Raw genomic sequence first — 22,129 nt, 5'->3', positions numbered from 1 at the left:
AACGATCCGGCAGGGAATGGATGTCAGGTCAGAGCTTTTGAAGGGGAGAGGTGATGATCAGGACAGGTGTGCAGATTACTGATGGGATACAGGTGCGGGTGAACATCGATCTCCCAACAAGCTAATCTGCCCGGCAACCAGACAGGGTGCGTTCCAGGACACCGGAAACATACTCCAGGACAGAAACACAGGCAAACACAGACTCAGGAAGCGGGGTTCGTGACAAATACTGTACATTTCTGGACCTGGGGACTGTGAAAAGACCCCAGGTGGCATGTTTGATGTTGTAAGTGTATGTCAGCTCTGTGTGTAAATTGACTATGAAAAAGTTTGGAATTTCCAGCACATTAAAGGAGCATTATGTAGATTTTCTTGCATTATAATGTAATAAAATGTCTCTAAATATATCTGCACTAATAGTGGAATGATAGTGTTTCACAAAGCAAATATACAAAACCAATGCTTTGGGCCCTTTAAGTTTTCCTATTGGTCAACAAAAGGCCTCACATCTCTTGTTTTTGAATTGGAGGACTGCACCCTCCCTCTTTGAGCAGCGTCACTCGGAGGCATGGTCCTCTTCTTCAGAGCGCAATCAACAGAGGCGGATACAGGGCCAAAACAAGGAGAGGTTTAGCCAAGCGACTAAATGATAAGGCTCGGGGGAAAACCAGAGTAAACATTAGGTAACATTTTTTATCGTTGGAGAGAAGTTATGGCCCTAAAAGGGCTGAAGTCTAATGCAGAGATTACCTGTTTTCTGCTTGACAAGTAATGTTACCAAGACGTTGCGGCAGCTACACAGTAGCTAGCTAGCTAGCTAATGTTAGCTGTGATGGTTGTAAATGGAGAATCTGGGTTAGCTTTATGCTATCTAAATTATATGGCTGTCTTGATAAATAACTAAGGTGTACATGGTATTTATGATCTAAAACCAGTGAAGATATAGACATAAATATGTGTATTTTGAGAGTTATGATAATTTAGAACCTACTTACATTTTACATGACAAATTGTTTTCTAAGGTTTCTTGTGCATTTCTCTGTTTGAGAGTGATAGAACTGTAATGGCGCTCTGCTCTAACATTAGCAGCTGTAATGGTGCTCGGCAGTATAGTTGCCTCACATTTTTGAGACTTACAAGTAACTAACGTTATTACAGAACATTACTGAAACAATATTAGCTAGCTAGTTAACATTTTGTAGCTTGGTAGAGAGTTGACAAATAAGCTCACTAGCTAGATTTTGTGACATACATTAGCAAGCTAGATATGTGATATAATAATGGGACATGCGTGAAATAAAAATGTAATTTCTCATCTTCTAGTTATGAAAAGGCCCCACCACAATCCACTCCAAGGGAAGTGTTACCTCTGCCTGCTTTATCAAGCATTGGAGTGGCATCCAGCACCTCACTGTCAGATAGCTAGATGGGAGCACCATGGAGTATCCTGGAGGGGTTGTGCTAGATGGGAGCACCATGGAGGAGCCTGGAGGGGTTGAGCTAGATGGGAGGAGCCTGGAGGGGTTGAGCTAGATGGGAGTACCATGGAGGAGGCAGGAGGGGTTGAGCTAGATGGGAGCACCATTGAGGATCCTGGAAGGGTGAGCTAGATGGGAGCACCATGGAGGATCCTGGAGGGGTTGAGCTAGATGGGAGCACCATGTAGGAGCCTGGAGAGGTTGAGCTAGATGGGAGCATCGTGGAGGAGGCTGGAGGGGTTGAGCTAGATGGGAGCACAATGGAGGAGGCTGGAGGGGTTGAGCTAGATGGGAGGAGCCTGGAGGGGTTGAGCTAGATGGGAGCACATGGAGGAGCCTGGAGGGGTTGAGCTAGAATGGAGGAGCATGGAGGAGTTGAGCTAGATGGGAGCACCATGGAGGAGGCTGGAGTGGTTGAGCTAGATGGGAGCACCATGGAGGAGGCTGGAAGGGTTGAGCTAGATGGGAACACCATGGAGGAGGCTAGATGGGAGGAGCCTGGAGTGGTTGCGTTAGATGGGAGCAACATGGAGGATCCTGGAGTGGTTGAGCGAGATGGGAGGAGCCTGGAGGGGTTGAGCTAGATGGGAGCACCGTGGAGGAGGCTGGAGGGGTTGAGCTAGATGGGAGGAGCCTGGAGGGGTTGAGCTAGATGGGAGCACCATGGAGGAGGCTGGAGGGGTTGAGCTAGATGGGAGGAGCCTGGAGGGGTTGAGCTAGATGGGAGCATCGTGGAGGAGCCTGGAGGGGTTGAACTAGATGGGAGGAACCTGGAGGGGTTGAGCGAGATGGGAGGAGCCTGGAGGGGTTGAGCTAGATGGGAGCATCGTGGAGGAGACTGGACGGGTTGAGCTAGATAGGAGCACCATGGAGACCCCTGGAGGGGTTGAGCCAAATGGGAACACCATGGAGGATCCTGGAGGGGTTGAGCTAAATGGGAGCATCGTGGAGGAGGCTGGATGGGTTGAGCTAGATGGGAGCACCATGGAGGATACTGGAAGGGTTGAACTAGATGGGAGCATCATGGAGGAGGCTGGAGGGGTTGAGCCAAATGGGAACACCATGGAGGATCCTGGAGGGGTTGAGCTAGATGGGAGGATCCTGGAGGGGTTGAGCTAAATGGGAGCATTGTGGAGGAGGCTGGACAGGTTGAGCTAGATGGGAGCACCATGGAGAATCCTGGAGGGGTTGAGCCAAATGCGAACACCATGGAGGATCCTGGAGGGGTTGAGCTAAATGGGAGCACCATGGAGGATCCTGGAGTTGTTGAGCTAGATGGGAGTACCATGGAGGATCCTGGGGGGGTTGAGCTAGCTGGGAGGAGCTTGGAGTGGTTGAGCTAGATGGGAGTACCATGGAGGAGGCTGGAAGGGTTGAGCTAGATTTGAGGATCCTAGAGGGGTTGACCTAGATGGGAACACCATTGATTAGGCTGGAGTGGTTGATGTAGATTGGAGCACCATGGAGGATCCTGAAGGGGTTGATCTAGATGGGAGGATCCTGGAGCGGTTAATGTAGATGGGAGCACCATGGACGATCCTGGAGGGGTTGAGCTAGATGCGAGCACCATTGAGGATCCTTGAGGGGTTGAGCTAGATGGGAGCACCATGGAGGAGGCTGGAGGGGTTGAACTAGATGGAAGGATCGTGGAGGGGTTGAGCTAGATGGGAGCACCATGGAAGAGGCTGGAGGGGTTGAGCTAGATGGGAGCATCATGGAGGCTCCTGTAGGGGTTGAGCTAGAGGGGAGCACCATGGAGGATCCTGGAGGGGTTGGGCTAGATGGGAGCACCATGGAGTATCCTGGAGGGGTTGAGCTAGATGGGAGCACCATGGAGTATCCTGGAGGGGTTGAGCTAGATGGGAGCACCATGGAGGATCCTGGAGGGGTTGAGCCAAATGGGAACACCATGGAGGATCCTGGAGGGGTTGATCTAGATGGGAGGATCCTGGAGGGGTTGGGCTAGATGGGAGCACCATGGAGTATCCTGGAGGGGTTGAGCTAGATGGGAGCACCATGGAGGATCCTGGAGGGGTTGAGCTAAATGGGAGCATCGTGGAGGAGGCTGGAGAGGTTGAGCTAGATGGGAGCACCATGGAGAATCCTGGGGGGGTTGAGCCAAATGGGAACACCATGGAGGATCCTGGAGGGGTTGAGCTAAATGGGATCACCATGGAGGATCCTGGAGTTGTTGAGCTAGATGGGAGGAGCCTGGAGTGGTTGAGCTAGATGGGAGTACCATGGAGGAGGCTGGAAGGGTTGAGCTAGATGGGAGGATCCTAGAGGGGTTAATGTAGATGGGAGCACCATTGATTAGGCTGGAGTGGTTGATGTAGATTGGAGCACCATGGAGGACCCTGAAGGGGCTGATCTAGATGGGAGGATCCTGGAGCAGTTAATGTAGATGGGAGCACCATGGACGATCCTGGAGGGGTTGAGCTAGATGGGAGCACCATGGAGGAGGCTGGAGGGATTGAGCTAGATGGGAGCACCATGGAGGATCCTGGAGGGTTGAGCTAGATGGGAGCACCATGGACGATCCTGGAGGGGTTGAGCTAGATGGGAGCACCATGGAGGAGGCTGGAGGGGTTGAGCTAGATGGGAGCACCATGGAGGATCCTGGAAGTGGTTGAACTAGATGGGAGGATCATGGAGGGGTTGAGCTAGATGGGAGCACCATGGAAGAGGCTGGAGGGGTTGAGCTAGATGGGAGCACCATGGAGGCTCCTGGAGGGGTTGAGCTAGAGGGGAGCACCATGGAGGATCCTGGAGGGGTTGGGCTAGATGGGAGCATCATGGAGTATCCTGGAGGGGTTGGGCTAGATGGGAGCACCATGGAGGACCTTGGAGGGGTTGAGCTAGATGGGAGCACCATGGAGGCAACACAAGGTGAAGACAGGCTACACAAGTTATTTTTGAATAACTTATCTCAGGAATTATCACCCTATATGTGTATTGCCAATACTGTACAGATCTTATTCAGTGACTTTTCTTTTTTGTTATGTTCGAAAACTTCTATTTATCCTGATGAATATGAGCATCTCCGAAGAGACCATTTCCAGTGGGGCAAAAAAGTATTTAGTCAGCCACCAATTGTGCAAGTTCTCCCACTTAAAAAGATGAGAGAGGCCTGCAATTTTCATCATAGGTACACATTGTGGGATTTTTAATGAATTTATTTGCAAATTATGGTGGAAAATAAGTATTTGGTCAATAACAAAAGTTTATCTCAATACTTTGTTATATACCCTTTGTTGGCAATGAAAGAGGTCAAACGTTTTCTGTAAATCTTTGAGGTTTTCACACACTGTTGCTGGTATTTTGTCCCATTCCTCGTGGCAGATCTCCTCTAGAGCAGTGATGTTTTGGGGCTGTTGCTGGGCAACACAGACTTTCAACTCCCTCCAAAGATGTTCTATGGGGTTGAGATCTGGAGACTGGCTAGGCCACTCCAGGACCTTGAAATGCTTCTTACAAAGCCACTCCTAAATTGCCCGGGCGGTGTGTTTGGGATCATTGTCATGCTGAAAGACCCAGCCACGTTTCATCTTCAATGCCCTTGCTGATGGAAGGAGGTTGTCACTCAAAATCTCACGATACATGGCCCCATTCATTCTTTCCTTTACAAGGATTAGTCGTCCTGGTCCCTTGGCAGAAGAACAGCCCCAAAGCATGATGTTTCCACCCCCATGCTTCACAGTAGGTATGGTGTTCTTTGGATGCAACTCAGCATTCTTTGTCCTCCAAACACGACGAGTTGAGTTTTTACCAAAAAGTTATATTTTGGTTTCATCTGACCATATTACATTCTCCCAATCTACTTCTGGATCATCCATATGCTCTCTAGCAAACTTCAGATGGGCCTGGACACGTCTGGCACTGCAGGATTTGAGTCCCTGGCAGCGTAGTGTGTTACTGATGGTAGGCTTTGTTACTTTGGTCCCAGCTCTCTGCAGGTCATTCACTAGGCCCCCCCGTGTGGTTCTGGGATTTTTGCTCACCGTTCTTCTGATCATTTTGACCCCACGGGGTGCGATCTTGCATGGAGCCCCAGATCGAGGGAGATTATCATTGGTCTTGTATGTCTTCCATTTCCTAATAATTGCTCCCACAGTTGATTTCTTCAAACTAAGCTGCTTACCTATTGCAGATTCAGGCGTCCCAGCCTGGTGCAGGTCTACAATTTTGTTTCTGGTGTCCTTTGACAGCTCTTTGGTCTTGGCCATAGTGGAGTTTGGAGTGTGACTGTTTGAGGTTGTGGACAGGTGTCTTTTATACTGATAAGTTCAAACAGGTGCCATTAATACAGGTAACGAGTGGAGGACAGAGGAGCCTCTTAAAGCCTCTTAAAGAAGAAGTTACAGGTCTGTGAGAGCCAGAAATCTTGCATGTTTGTAGGTGACCAAATACTTATTTTCCACCACAATTTGCAGTAAGTTCATTAAAAGTACAATGTGATTTTCTGGATTTTTTTTTCTCATTTTGTCTGTCATAGTTGAAGTGTACCTACGATGAAAATTACAGGCCTCTCTCATCTTTTTAAGTGGGAGAACTTGCACAATTGGTGGCTGACTAAATACTTTTTTGCCCCAGTGTATATATATATATATATATAAAGTTAACCTTTATTTAACTAGGCAAGTCCGTTAAGAACAAATTATTATGTACAATGACGGCCTACACCGGCAAAACCCAGATGACGCTGGGCCAATTGTGAGCCGCTCTATGGGACTCCGAATCACGGCCGGAAGTGATACAGCCTGGATTCAAACCAGGGACTGTAGTGATGCATCTTGCACTGAGATGTAGTGCCTTAGACCGCTGGGCCAATCGGGAGCCATGACCAATATATGTATATATTTTTTTCAGAACATTAACCATTTGTGCATTAACCTTGTTTTGTACAGTTCTGTACTTTCGACCCAATGATTTGTCTGACAAACAAAGACATTTGCATCCTGCAGGCCCAGGCATGGATTAAAGCTGGCGAGAGTATTTCTATCATTATTTTATTAATGAAAGCATAAAGATGTTGATGAAGAAGCCACATTTGCCTCGGAATCCATCCCCGTTGGTATTCTGTGGAACCATGCGTATTCTGTTGGTATTCCCAGTTGGTTTTCCCAGTTGGTATTCTGTGGAACCATTTTTTCGGTGGGGCCCTTTGTCCGCTGATCTCCATGGATGGTTGCCAGCATGGTTGAATGGTCTGCAAAAACACATTCATGTTTTTAGTACACAATTATCAATTTTATTACACAGTATGTCTACACATTGATAGGTTATATACACTATCATTTTTTAAAGAAAAATGCACTGAAACCAAATACCTTTAGTTGTGGTGATCCTCTCAGCTCCAGCTCATTTTCAAGTCCTCTGGTGGTTACAGTCCTAACCGGCCAATGTATTGAATGAATGTCTTAATTACAGTCATTTACCATTCTCATTCTCGGACTGGAAACACACGCCCTGACCAAACTAAAATAGAGACATAAAAAAGGAACTAAGGTCAAACCATGTGCCATCAAAAATCTCTTCCCAACTATTTTGCAATCTATATGGCCCTACGCCAGTAATTATATTTAGAGGATTGGAGGACTCTAAATTCATATCAAAGGGGCATTTTTCGTTTGGGCAAATCTGTAATATGACATGCGCAAGAGACGGTGATAGTATTTTTCCTTTTAGAGACTGTAATACATGGTGTCCAGGTCAAGATAACCAAAACATTTCATTATTAAAGACTATCAGAAAGAATGTTGGTACTTATTTATTTTGATCCAAAGCCATGAATGAGTAAATCACTCAGCTTTATGTTGGTGCTGAGGCTATATGACTGCATCAACTTCAGTCTTTAGCAGACATCACTTATATCACTTTAGCAGTCAACACATATATCTTAAGAATATCATGGAATATAATTGAACATTTTAGTTTGTCTTAGAATAACAACCTTAGTATAACAACAGTTACAGCTTCTTCTGACCAAGGAGTAACAAAAAAATAAGTGTATTCTTTCTGGGTGTGTGTGCAGGACAGAGGAATAGCCATTCTTACACTATTGTTCTAAATTCAGCGCCAACTCCCCCTTGCCCTGGTCTGGAGCAATGAAACAGTGACGCAGGGTAACGTACTAAACTACAAATGACCTCTAAGTAGCACAGCATAATCTCAAAACTTTTAGTTGAGGAACCACTGTAAGTGTAAGATTGTTCTTAGTATTTGTGATGTGCTCGTGCACTTACTTTTGTTGTTTGTATTTATAGTTTACCAGTATATTATAATTTCGTTTTAGTTGTGATGGCATCGACTGGGATGATGGAATTGGTGCTGACGAGAGTGTTGCTGATAAGACCTGGTGTTCCACAAAGGAATCACAGGTGACTGAAGATTCTGATTAAGAGGAGTCTGACGAGTTTGAAGATTCTGATGAAGAGGAATCTGATAAGTTTGAAGATTCTGATGAAGAGGAGTCTAACGAGTTTGAAGATTCTGATGAAGAGGAGTCTGACAAGTTTGAATATTCTGGGGACAGGAGCTTGGACGAACAACACATTCCTTCCCTTTGTGTGAAGTATGTTTATCATTCTATGGATTTAGACATGTATACATTTTTAAATGTGTCTCTTATGCTACTTCTGTACTGTTTTTTGAAAATAGTTTATCCACATATTTTTCCATGTGTTAAAACAGAAGGGGTGGATCTCTCCATCCACAGACACTCCTCCATCCACAGAAACACCTCCATCCACAAACGCTCCTCCACCCACAGACGCTCCTCCACCCACAGATGCTCCTCCACCCACAGACGCTCCTCCATCCAGACGCTCCTCCATCCACAGACGCTCCTCCATCCACAGACGCTCCTCCATCCACAGACGCTCCTCCATCTACAGACGCTACTCCACCCACAGACGCTCCTCCATCCACAGACGCTCCTCCACCCACATACGCTCCTCCATCCACAGATGCTACTCCACCCACAGACGCTCCTCCAGACGCTCCACCATCCACATACGCTCCTCCATCCACAGATGCTGCTCCATCCACAGACGCTCCTCCATCCACAGATGCACCTCCATCCACAGACGCACCTCCATCCACAGACGCTCCTCCACCCACAGACGCTCCTCCATCCACAGTTGCTCCTCCATCCAGACGCACCTCCATCCACAGACACACCTCCATCTGCAGACACACCTCCATCCACAGATGCTCCTCCATCCACAGACACACCTGACCCACATCAACTGATTTGCGAGGATGACATCATGTCACTTATGAAGTCAGTTTAATACATCTGACAAACTGTCTTGTGCTACCTGTGGATCAGTGCCTGTTCCACAACCATGGAACAGGTGAAGATTGCCATGGCCTTCCTCTCTTTGAGGTCCACTTCAGTTTGAGAGGCACAGGAAGCATCATTGAATGGGTCAGTTAATCCAATCCTAACATGGGTTTGTTGTACTTCTCAACATGCATGCAATGAAGGATGTCACAGACTTGTATCTTTGAACTTCCTATGCTATTTAGACATTGGTTGGCATCCACCCAAGTAAGGATGCTTGCTTGCATCGATTGGGATGATGGAATTGGTGCTGATGAGGAGTCTAAACATTGGTTGGCATCCACCCAAGTAAGGATGCTTGCTTGCATCGATTGGGATGATGGAATTGGTGCTGATGAGGAGTCTAAACATTGGTTGGCATCCACCCAAGTAAGGATGCTTGCTTGCATCGATTGGGATGATGGAATTGGTGCTGATGAGGAGTCTAGACATTGGTTGGCATCCACCCAAGTAAGGATGCTTGCTTGCATCGATTGGGATGATGGAATTGGTGCTGATGAGGAGTCTAGACATTGGTTGGCATCCACCCAAGTAAGGATGCTTGCTTGCATCGATTGGGATGATGGAATTGGTGCTGATGAGGAGTCTAAACATTGGTTGGCATCCACCCAAGTAAGGATGCTTGCTTGCATCGATTGGGATGATGGAATTGGTGCTGATGAGGAGTCTAAACATTGGTTGGCATCCACCCAAGTAAGGATGCTTGCTTGCATCGATTGGGATGATGGAATTAGTGCTGATGAGGAGTCTAAACATTGGTTGGCATCCACCCAAGTAAGGATGCTTGCTTGCATCGATTGGGATGATGGAATTGGTGCTGATGAGGAGTCTAAACATTGGTTGGCATCCACCCAAGTAAGGATGCTTGCTTGCATCGATTGGGATGATGGAATTAGTGCTGATGAGGAGTCTAAACATTGGTTGGCATCCACCCAAGTAAGGATGCTTGCTTGCATCGATTGGGATGATGGAATTGGTGCTGATGAGGAGTCTAAACATTGGTTGGCATCCACCCAAGTAAGGATGCTTGCTTGCATCGATTGGGATGATGGAATTGGTGCTGATGAGGAGTCTAAACATTGGTTGGCATCCACCCAAGTAAGGATGCTTGCTTGCATCGATTGGGATGATGGAATTGGTGCTGATGAGGAGTCTAAACATTGGTTGGCATCCACCCAAGTAAGGATGCTTGCGCAAATGTGTTTGTTCAAATAAAGCTGTAACTTGGTAATAGTATACATTTTTATGGTATAATTTGGATATAATAAAATAATATTTTAGGTTATTTTTAGTATATATTTTTATCCAGGTTGTGTCTCAGAGTGAAAGCACTGCCAGCATTCAAAAGTGACCAAAACATCAGCCAGGAAGCATAGGAACTGAGAAGTGGTCTGTGGTCCCCATCTGCAGAACCACTCCTTTATTGGGGGTGTCTATTCCATTTGCACAACAGCATGTGTAATTTATTGTCAATCAGTGTTGCTTCCTAAGTGGACAGTTTGATTTCACAGAAGTGTGATTGACTTGGAGTTACATTGTGTTGTTTAAGTGTTCCCTTTATTTTTTGAGCAGTGTACATTTAAACTCAGTTTTTCACAATTCCTGATATTTAATTCTAGTAAAAATTCCATGTCATAGGTCAGTTAGGATCACCACTTTTATTTTAAGAATGTGAAATGTCAGAATAATAGTAGAGAGAACAATTTATTTCAGCTTTTATTTCTTTCATCACATTCCCAGTGGGTCAGAAGTTTACATAAACTAAATTAGTATTTGGAAGCATTGCCTTTAAATTGTTTAACTTGGGTCAAACGTTTCGGGTAGCCTTCCACAAGCTTCCCACAATAACGTGGGTGAATGTTGACACATTCCTCCTGACAGAGCTGGTGTAACTGAGTCAGGTTTGCAGACCTCCTTGCTCGCACATGCTTTTTTGTCCATTTGGAAGACCCATTTGCAACCAAATCTTAACTTTCTGACTGATGTCTTGAGGTGTTGTTTCAATATATCCACATCATTTTCCTGTCTCATGAAGCCATCTATTTTGTGAAGTGCACTAGTCCCTCCTGCAGCAAAGCACTCCCACAACATGACGCTGCCACCCCCGTGCTTCATGGTTGGGATGGTGTTCTTCGGCTTGCAAGCTTCCCCCTTTTTCCTCCAAACATAACGATAGTCATTATGGCCAAACAATTCTATTTTTGTTTCATCAGACCAGAGAACATTTCTCCAAAAGTATGATCTTTGTCCCCATGTGCAGTTGCAAACCGTAGTCTGACTTTTTCATGGCAATTTTGGAGCAGTGGCTTCTTCCTTGCTGAGCGGCCTTTCAGGTTATGTCTATATAGGACTGGTCCCATGGTGTTTGTACTTGGGTACTATTGTTTGTACAGATGAACATGGTACCTTCAGGCGTTTGGAAATTGCTCTCAAGGATGAACCAGACTTGTGGAGGTCTACCTTTTTTCTGAGGGCTAATTTCTTTTGATTTTCCCATGATGTCAAGCAAAGAGGCACTGAGTTTGAAGGTAGACCTTGAAATACATCCACAGGTACACCTCCAATTGACTCAAATGATGTCAATTAGCCTATCAGAAGCTTCTAAAGCCATTACATTTTTTTCTGGAATTTTCCAAGTTGTTTAAAGGCACAGTCAACTTAGTGTATGTAAACTTCTGACCCACTGGAATTGTGATAAAGTGAATAATAAGTGAAATAATCTGTCTGTAAACAATTGTTGGAAAATGACTTGTGTCATGAACAAAGTGGATGTCCTAACAAACTTCCCAAAACTATATATACACACACACACACACACACACACACACACACACACACACACACACACACACACACACATACATACATATATATATATATATATATATATATATATATATATATATATATATACACAAAAAATGGAGTCCACCTGATGTAAATTCAATTGATTGGACATGATTTGGAAAGGACCATACCTGTCTATACAAGGTCCCACAGGTGACTGTGCATGTCAGAGCAAAACCAAGCCATGAGGTTGAAGGAATTGTCCGTAGAGCTCCGAGACAGGATTGTGTCGACTGACTCACACTTCTGGGGAAGGGTACCAAAACATTTCTGCAGAATTGAAGGTCCCCAAGAACACAGTGTCCTCCATCATTCTTAAATGGAAACAGTTTGGAACCACCAAGACTCTTTCTAGAGTTGGCACATAAATGTCTCAAGATTCTTTTGTCTGACAAAACCAAGTTTGAACTTTTTGGCCTGAATGCCAAGCGTCACATCTGGAGGAAACCTGGCACAATCCCCACGGTCAAGCATGGTGGTGGCAGAATCATGCTGTGGGGATGTTTTTCAGCTGCAGAGACTAGTCAGGAACGAGGGAAAGATGAACGGAGCATTGTCAGGGGGGGTCCTTGATGAAAACCTGCCCCAGAGCACCTAGGACCTCAGACTGGGGCCAAGGTTCACCTTCCAACAGGACTACGACCCTAAGCACACAGCCAAGACAACGTAGGAGTGGCTTCAGGACAAGTCTCTGAACATCCTTGAGTGGCCCAGCCAGAGCCCGGACTTGAACCCGGTCGAACATCTCTGGAGAGACCTGAAAATAGCTGTGCAGCAACGCTTCCCATCCAACCTGACAGAGCTTGAGAGGATTTGCAGAGAAGAATGGGAGAAACTCCCCAAATACAGGTGTGCCAAGCTTGTAACATCATACCCAAGAAGACCTGAGGCTGTAATTGCTGCCAAAGGTTCTTCAACAAGGTACTGAGCAAAGGGTCTGAAAACTTATGTAAACGTGATATTTAAAACATTTTATAAAGATGCAAACATTTCTGAAAACCAGTTTTATTGGGTATTGTGTGTAGATTGATAGGGGGAAACGATTTAATCCATTTCATAATGAGGCTGTAACGTAACAAGATCTGTAAAAAGTCAAGGGGTCGGAATACTTTCCGAATGTACTGTATATTGCTCATTGAACCATAGACCAAATATTTGTACTTATAAACCCTCCCCATGGGCTGTCCATACAGAATAAAATGGTATTATCAGTAATTTCTTCTCTGAAAAGAACAAGGCATCGTCACTGACAAATTAAAATCCCAATCAATCGACCATCTTTCAAAATCCACGATAGCTTGTTAAATAGATTTGATCACGATACCTTCCTTCCCCTCTTCCAAATAGATCCTGTGAACAGGAGACAAGGGGGAGTCAGACATGGTTTTAACTCTAGACACAGAAAAGGTAGGAAAAATATGGAGGGTACGGGCAACAGAGGACGAACAGCAGAGGGGCTAATGATCTTGGAGCCGGGGGGAAAGGTCTCGGTTTCCGGGGTTGTAGCCGGGGCACTATAGCGGGTTGCCAGCGCCTCAGGCTTGACCTTCTTGGATACTGGTTGGTGCTGCGGAAACAAAGTGGTCCGGGTCTTACTGAAACCCTCCCGGAGTTCCTGGTACTCTGCGGAGCTGGCGGAAAGGTCCGGGGAAATTTCCAAGCCCCCAGGAAGATGTCCTGGGGCAGGCAGAGCTGACTTCAGGCAATGAGTGTGGCAGGACGGGCTCTAGCCCACGATGGCACCAGTAGCCCAGTCAATGGAGGGATTGTAGCGCTGGAGCCAAGAGAATCCCAATACCACAGGAACCTGCAGAGACTCAACCAGCAGGAATTGGATTGTCTCGCTGTGGTTCCCCGACACTCGTAGGTTGACGGGGGTGGTCTGGTGGGTGACCCGACCTATAGAGCGCCCATCCAGTGCTCTAACACCCATGGGAATGGAGAGGGGTTGAGTGGGGATGCCCAGCTCGGGAACCCAGGATAACTTCCATGAGACTCACATCGCCCCAGAGTCGATGAGTACCTGGAGAGATTTGGACTGGTTTCCCCACCGCAGGATGGCACAGAGAGGGGGGCGAGCAAGGCCTCCAAAAAATGAGCTAGGTCTCTTAAAGGGACATATAGACACATAATGACTGGCAGTACCGCAATACAAACAACTCTAGGTCTCAAGTCTGCGTACACGTTAGGCTGGAGACAGCCTAGCCCTGCCGAGCTGCATCGGCTCGGGAAGAGGTGAATTGGCAGTCCCCGGAGGATTTTGGAGAGACTCGGGTAAGATCGGTTCCTCTTGGGGACGTAGACGTCGGGGACTTCCGGAGTTCATCAGATGCAAGATGGGATTCCTGAGTGAGCAATTGGGACCGTATTCGAACCTTTTCTCCATCCCACGTTACAACCACCATACCACAATATTACACCACTACATATCTACAATACTAAATGTATAATACCACCACACCACAATATTACACCACTACATATCTACAATAATAAATGTATAATACCACTATACCACAATATTACACCACTACAATACTAAATGTATAATACCACCATACCACAATATTACACCACTACATATCTACAATACTAAATGTATAATACCACCATACCACAATATTACACCACTACATATCAACAATACTAAATGTATAATACCACAATATTACACTACTACATATCTACAATACTAAATGTATAATACCACAATATTACGCCACTACATATCTACAATACTACATGTATAATACCATCACACCACAATATTTTTCCACTACATATCTACAATACTAAATGTATAATACCACCATACCACAATATTACACCACTCCATATCTACAATACTAAATGTATAATACCACCATACCACAATATTACACCATTACAATACTAAATGTATAATACCACCACACCACAATAATACACCACTACACATCTACAATACAAAATGTATAATACCACCATACCACAATATTACACCACTTTATATCTACAATACTAAATGTATCATACCACCACACCATATCTACAATTCTAAATGTATAGTACCACAATAATACACCACTCCATATCTACAATACTAAATGTATAATACCAAAATACCACAATATTACACCACTCCATATCTACAATACTAAATGTATAATACCACCATACCACAATATTACACCGCTACACATCTACAATACTAAATGTATAATACCACCACTCCATATCTACAATTCTAAATGTATAATACCACATTATTAAACCAATACATACCTACAATACTAAATGTATAATACCACACTATTACATCACTCCATATCTACAATACTAAATGTATAATACCACCACACCACAATATTACACCACTCCATATCTACAATACTAAATGTATAATACCACATTATTACACCAATACATACCTACAATACTAAATGTATAATACCTCTATACCACAATATTACACCACTATATATCTACAATACTAAATGTATAATACCACCACACCACAATATTACACCACTCCATATCTACAATATTAAATGTATAATACCACATTATTACACCAATACATACCTACAATACTAAATGTATAATACCTCTATACCACAATATTACACCACAACAATACTAAATGTATAATACCTCTATACCACAATATTACACCACTCCATATCTACAATATCAAATGTATAATAACACCACACCACAATATTACACCACTACCTATCTACAATGCTAAATGTATAATACCACCATACCACAATGTTACACCACTACACATCTACAATACTAAATGTATAATACCACCACACCACAATAGTACACCACTCCATATCTACAATATTAAATGTATAATACCACAATATTACACCAATACATACCTACAATACTAAATGTATAATACCTATATACCACAATATTACACCACAACAATACTAAATGTATAATTCCAGCATACCACAATATTACACCACTATATATCTACAATACTAAATGCATAATACCACCATACCACACTATTACATCACTCCATATCTACAATACTAAATGTATAATACCAAAATACCACAATATTACACCACTCCATATCTACAATACTAAATGTATAATACCACCATACCACAATATTACACCACTACACATCTACAATACTAAATGTATAATACCACCACTCCATATCTACAATTCTAAATGTATAATACCACAATATTACACCACTCCATATCTACAATACTAAATGCATTATACCACCACACCACAATATTACACCACTCCATATCTACAATATTAAATGTATAATACCACATTATTACACCAATACATACCTACAATACTAAATGTATAATACCTCTATTCCACAATATTACACCACTATATATCTACAATACTAAATGTATAATACCACCACACCACAATATTACACCACTCCATATCTACAATATTAAATGTATAATACCACATTATTACACCAATACATACCTACAATACTAAATGTATAATTCCACCATACCACAATATTACACCACTCCATATCTACAATACTAAATGTATAATAACACCACACCACAATATTACACCACTACCTATCTACAATGCTAAATGTATAATACCACCATACCACAATGTTACACCACTACACATCTACAATACTAAATGTATAATACCACAACACCACAATATTGCACCACTCCATATCTACAATATTAAATGTATAATACCACATTATTACACCAATACATACCTACAATACTAAATGTATAATACCTATATACCACAATATTACACCACTCCATATCTACAATACTAAATGTATAATACCTATATACCACAATATTACACCACAACAATACTAAATGTATAATTCCACCATACCACAATATTACACCACTCCTTATCTACAATACTAAATGTATAATACCACCACACCATAATGTTACACCACTACCTATCTACAATGCTAAATGTATAATACCACCATACCTCAATGTTACACCACTACACATCTACAATACTAAATGTATAATACCACCATACCACAATATTACACATCTATATATCTACAATACTAAATGCATAATACCACCATACCACAATATTACACCACTCCATATCTACAATACAAAATGTATAATACCACCATACCACAATATTACACCACTACACATCTACAATACTAAATGTATAATACCACCATACCACAATATTACACCACTTTATATCTACAATACTAAATGTATCATACCACCACACCATATCTACAATTCTAAATGTATAGTACCACAATAATACACCACTCCATATCTACAATACTAAATGTATAATACCAAAATACCACAATATTACACCACTCCATATCTACAATACTAAATGTATAATACCACCACACCACAAAATTACACCACAACAATACTAAATGTATAATTCCACCATACCACAATATTACACCACTCCATATCTACAATACTAAATGTATAATAACACCACACCACAATATTACACCGCTACCTATCTACAATGCTAAATGTATAATACCACCATACCACAATGTTACACCACTACACATCTACAATACTAAATGTATAATACCACCACACCACAATATTACACCACTCCATATCTACAATATTAAATGTATAATACCACAATATTACACCAATACATACCTACAATACTAAATGTATAATACCTATATACCACAATATTACACCACAACAATACTAAATGTATAATTCCACCATACCACAATATTACACCACTCCTTATCTACAATACTAAATGTATAATACCACCACACCACAATGTTACACCACTACCTATCTACAATGCTAAATGTATAATACCACCATACCACAATGTTACACCACTACACATCTACAATACTAAATGTATAATACCACCATACCACAATATTATACCACTACAATACTAAATGTATAATACCACCATACCACAATATTACACCACTACAATACTAAATGTATAATACCACCATACCACAATATTACACCACTCCATATCTACAATACTAAATGTATAATACCACCGAACCACAATATTACACCACTACACATCTACAATACTAAATGTATAATACCACCACACCACAATATTACACCACTACACATCTACAATACAAAATGTATAATACCACCATACCACAATATTACACCACTACACATCTAGAATACTAAATGTATAATACCACCATACCACAATATTACACCACTTTATATCTACAATACTAAATGTATCATACCACCACACCATATCTACAATTCTAAATGTATAGTACCACAATAATACACCACTCCATATCTACAATACTAAATGTATAATACCAAAATACCACAATATTACACCACTCCATATCTACAATACTACATGTATAATACCACAACACCACAATATTACACCACTCCATATCTACAATATTAAATGTATAATACCACAATATTACACCAATACATACATACAATACTAAATGTATAATACCTATATACCACAATATTACACCACAACAATACTAAATGTATAATTCCACCATACCACAATATTACACCACTCCTTATCTACAATACTAAATGTATAATACCACCACACCACAATGTTACACCACTACCTATCTACAATGCTAAATGTATAATACCACCATACCACAATGTTACACCACTACACATCTACAATACTAAATGTATAATACCACCATACCACAATATTACACATCTATATATCTACAATACTAAATGCATAATACCACCATACCACAATATTACACCACTCCATATCTACAATACTAAATGTATAATACCACCACACCACAATATTACACCACTACACATCTACAATACAAAATGTATAATACCACCATACCACAATATTACACCACTACACATCTACAATACTAAATGTATAATACCACCATACCACAATATTACACCACTACACATCTACAATACTAAATGTATAATACCACCATACCACAATATTACACCACTACACATCTACAATACAAAATGTATAATACCACCATACCACAATATTACACCACTACACATCTACAATACAAAATGTATAATACCACCATACCACAATATTACACCACTTTATATCTACAATACTAAATGTATAGTACCACGATACCACAATATTACACCACTACACATCTACAATACAAAATGTATAATACCACCACTCCATATCTACAATTCTAAATGTATAGTACCACAATAATACACCACTCCATATCTACAATACTAAATGTATAATACCAAAATACCACAATATTACACCACTCCATATCTACAATACTAAATGTATAATACTACCATACCACAATATTACACCACACACATCTACAATACTAAATGTATAATACCACCACTCCATATCTACAATTCTAAATGTATAATACCACAATATTACACCACTCCATATCTACAATACTAAATGTATAATACCACCACACCACAATATTACACCACAACAATACTAAATGTATAATTCCACCATACCACAATATTACACCACTCCATATCTACAATACTAAATGTATAATAACACCACACCACAATATTACACCGCTACCTATCTACAATGCTAAATGTATAATACCACCATACCACAATGTTACACCACTACACATCTACAATACTAAATGTATAATACCACCACACCACAATATTACACCACTCCATATCTACAATATTAAATGTATAATACCACAATATTACACCAATACATACCTACAATACTAAATGTATAATACCTATATACCACAATATTACACCACAACAATACTAAATGTATAATTCCACCATACCACAATATTACACCACTCCTTATCTACAATACTAAATGTATAATACCACCACACCACAATGTTACACCACTACCTATCTACAATGCTAAATGTATAATACCACCATACCACAATGTTACACCACTACACATCTACAATACTAAATGTATAATACCACCATACCACAATATTATACCACTACAATACTAAATGTATAATACCACCATACCACAATATTACACCACTACAATACTAAATGTATAATACCACCATACCACAATATTACACCACTCCATATCTACAATACTAAATGTATAATACCACCGAACCACAATATTACACCACTACACATCTACAATACTAAATGTATAATACCACCACACCACAATATTACACCACTACACATCTACAATACAAAATGTATAACACCACCATACCACAATATTACACCACTACACATCTACAATACTAAATGTATAATACCACCATACCACAATATTACACCACTTTATATCTACAATACTAAATGTATCATACCACCACACCATATCTACAATTCTAAATGTATAGTACCACAATAATACACCACTCCATATCTACAATACTAAATGTATAATACCAAAATACCACAATATTACACCACTCCATATCTACAATACTACATGTATAATACCACAACACCACAATATTACACCACTCCATATCTACAATATTAAATGTATAATACCACAATATTACACCAATACATACATACAATACTAAATGTATAATACCTATATACCACAATATTACACCACAACAATACTAAATGTATAATTCCACCATACCACAATATTACACCACTCCTTATCTACAATACTAAATGTATAATACCACCACACCACAATGTTACACCACTACCTATCTACAATGCTAAATGTATAATACCACCATACCACAATGTTACACCACTACACATCTACAATACTAAATGTATAATACCACCATACCACAATATTACACATCTATATATCTACAATACTAAATGCATAATACCACCATACCACAATATTACACCACTCCATATCTACAATACTAAATGTATAATACCACCACACCACAATATTACACCACTACACATCTACAATACAAAATGTATAATACCACCATACCACAATATTACACCACTACACATCTACAATACTAAATGTATAATACCACCATACCACAATATTACACCACTACACATCTACAATTCTAAATGTATAATACCACAATATTACACCACTCCATATCTACAATACTAAATGTATAATACCACCATACCACAATATTACACCACTACACATCTACAATACAAAATGTATAATACCACCATACCACAATATTACACCACTTTATATCTACAATACTAAATGTATAGTACCACGATACCACAATATTACACCACTACACATCTACAATACAAAATGTATAATACCACCACTCCATATCTACAATTCTAAATGTATAGTACCACAATAATACACCACTCCATATCTACAATACTAAATGTATAATACCAAAATACCACAATATTACACCACTCCATATCTACAATACTAAATGTATAATACTACCATACCACAATATTACACCACACACATCTACAATACTAAATGTATAATACCACCACTCCATATCTACAATTCTAAATGTATAATACCACAATATTACACCACTACCTATCTACAATGCTAAATGTATAATACCACCATACCACAATGTTACACCACTACACATCTACAATACTAAATGTATAATACCACCATACCACAATATTACACATCTATATATCTACAATACTAAATGCATAATACCACCATACCACAATATTACACCACTCCATATCTACAATACTAAATGTATAATACCACCACACCACAATATTACACCACTACACATCTACAATACAAAATGTATAATACCACCATACCACAATATTACACCACTACACATCTACAATACTAAATGTATAATACCACCATACCACAATATTACACCACTACACATCTACAATTCTAAATGTATAATACCACAATATTACACCACTCCATATCTACAATACTAAATGTATAATACCACCATACCACAATATTACACCACTACACATCTACAATACAAAATGTATAATACCACCATACCACAATATTACACCACTTTATATCTACAATACTAAATGTATAGTACCACGATACCACAATATTACACCACTACACATCTACAATACAAAATGTATAATACCACCACTCCATATCTACAATTCTAAATGTATAGTACCACAATAATACACCACTCCATATCTACAATACTAAATGTATAATACCAAAATACCACAATATTACACCACTCCATATCTACAATACTAAATGTATAATACTACCATACCACAATATTACACCACACACATCTACAATACTAAATGTATAATACCACCACTCCATATCTACAATTCTAAATGTATAATACCACAATATTACACCACTCCATATCTACAATACTAAATGTATAATACCACCACACCACAATATTACACCACTACACATCTACAATACTAAATGTATAATACCACCATACCACAATATTACACCACTGCACATCTACAATACTAAATGTATAATACCACCATACCACAATATTACACCACTT

This window comes from Oncorhynchus kisutch, linkage group LG24, assembly GCF_002021735.2.
Source record: "Oncorhynchus kisutch isolate 150728-3 linkage group LG24, Okis_V2, whole genome shotgun sequence".
In the NCBI taxonomy this organism is placed as follows: Eukaryota; Metazoa; Chordata; class Actinopteri; order Salmoniformes; family Salmonidae; genus Oncorhynchus; species Oncorhynchus kisutch.
This window is presented reverse-complemented; position numbering follows the sequence as displayed.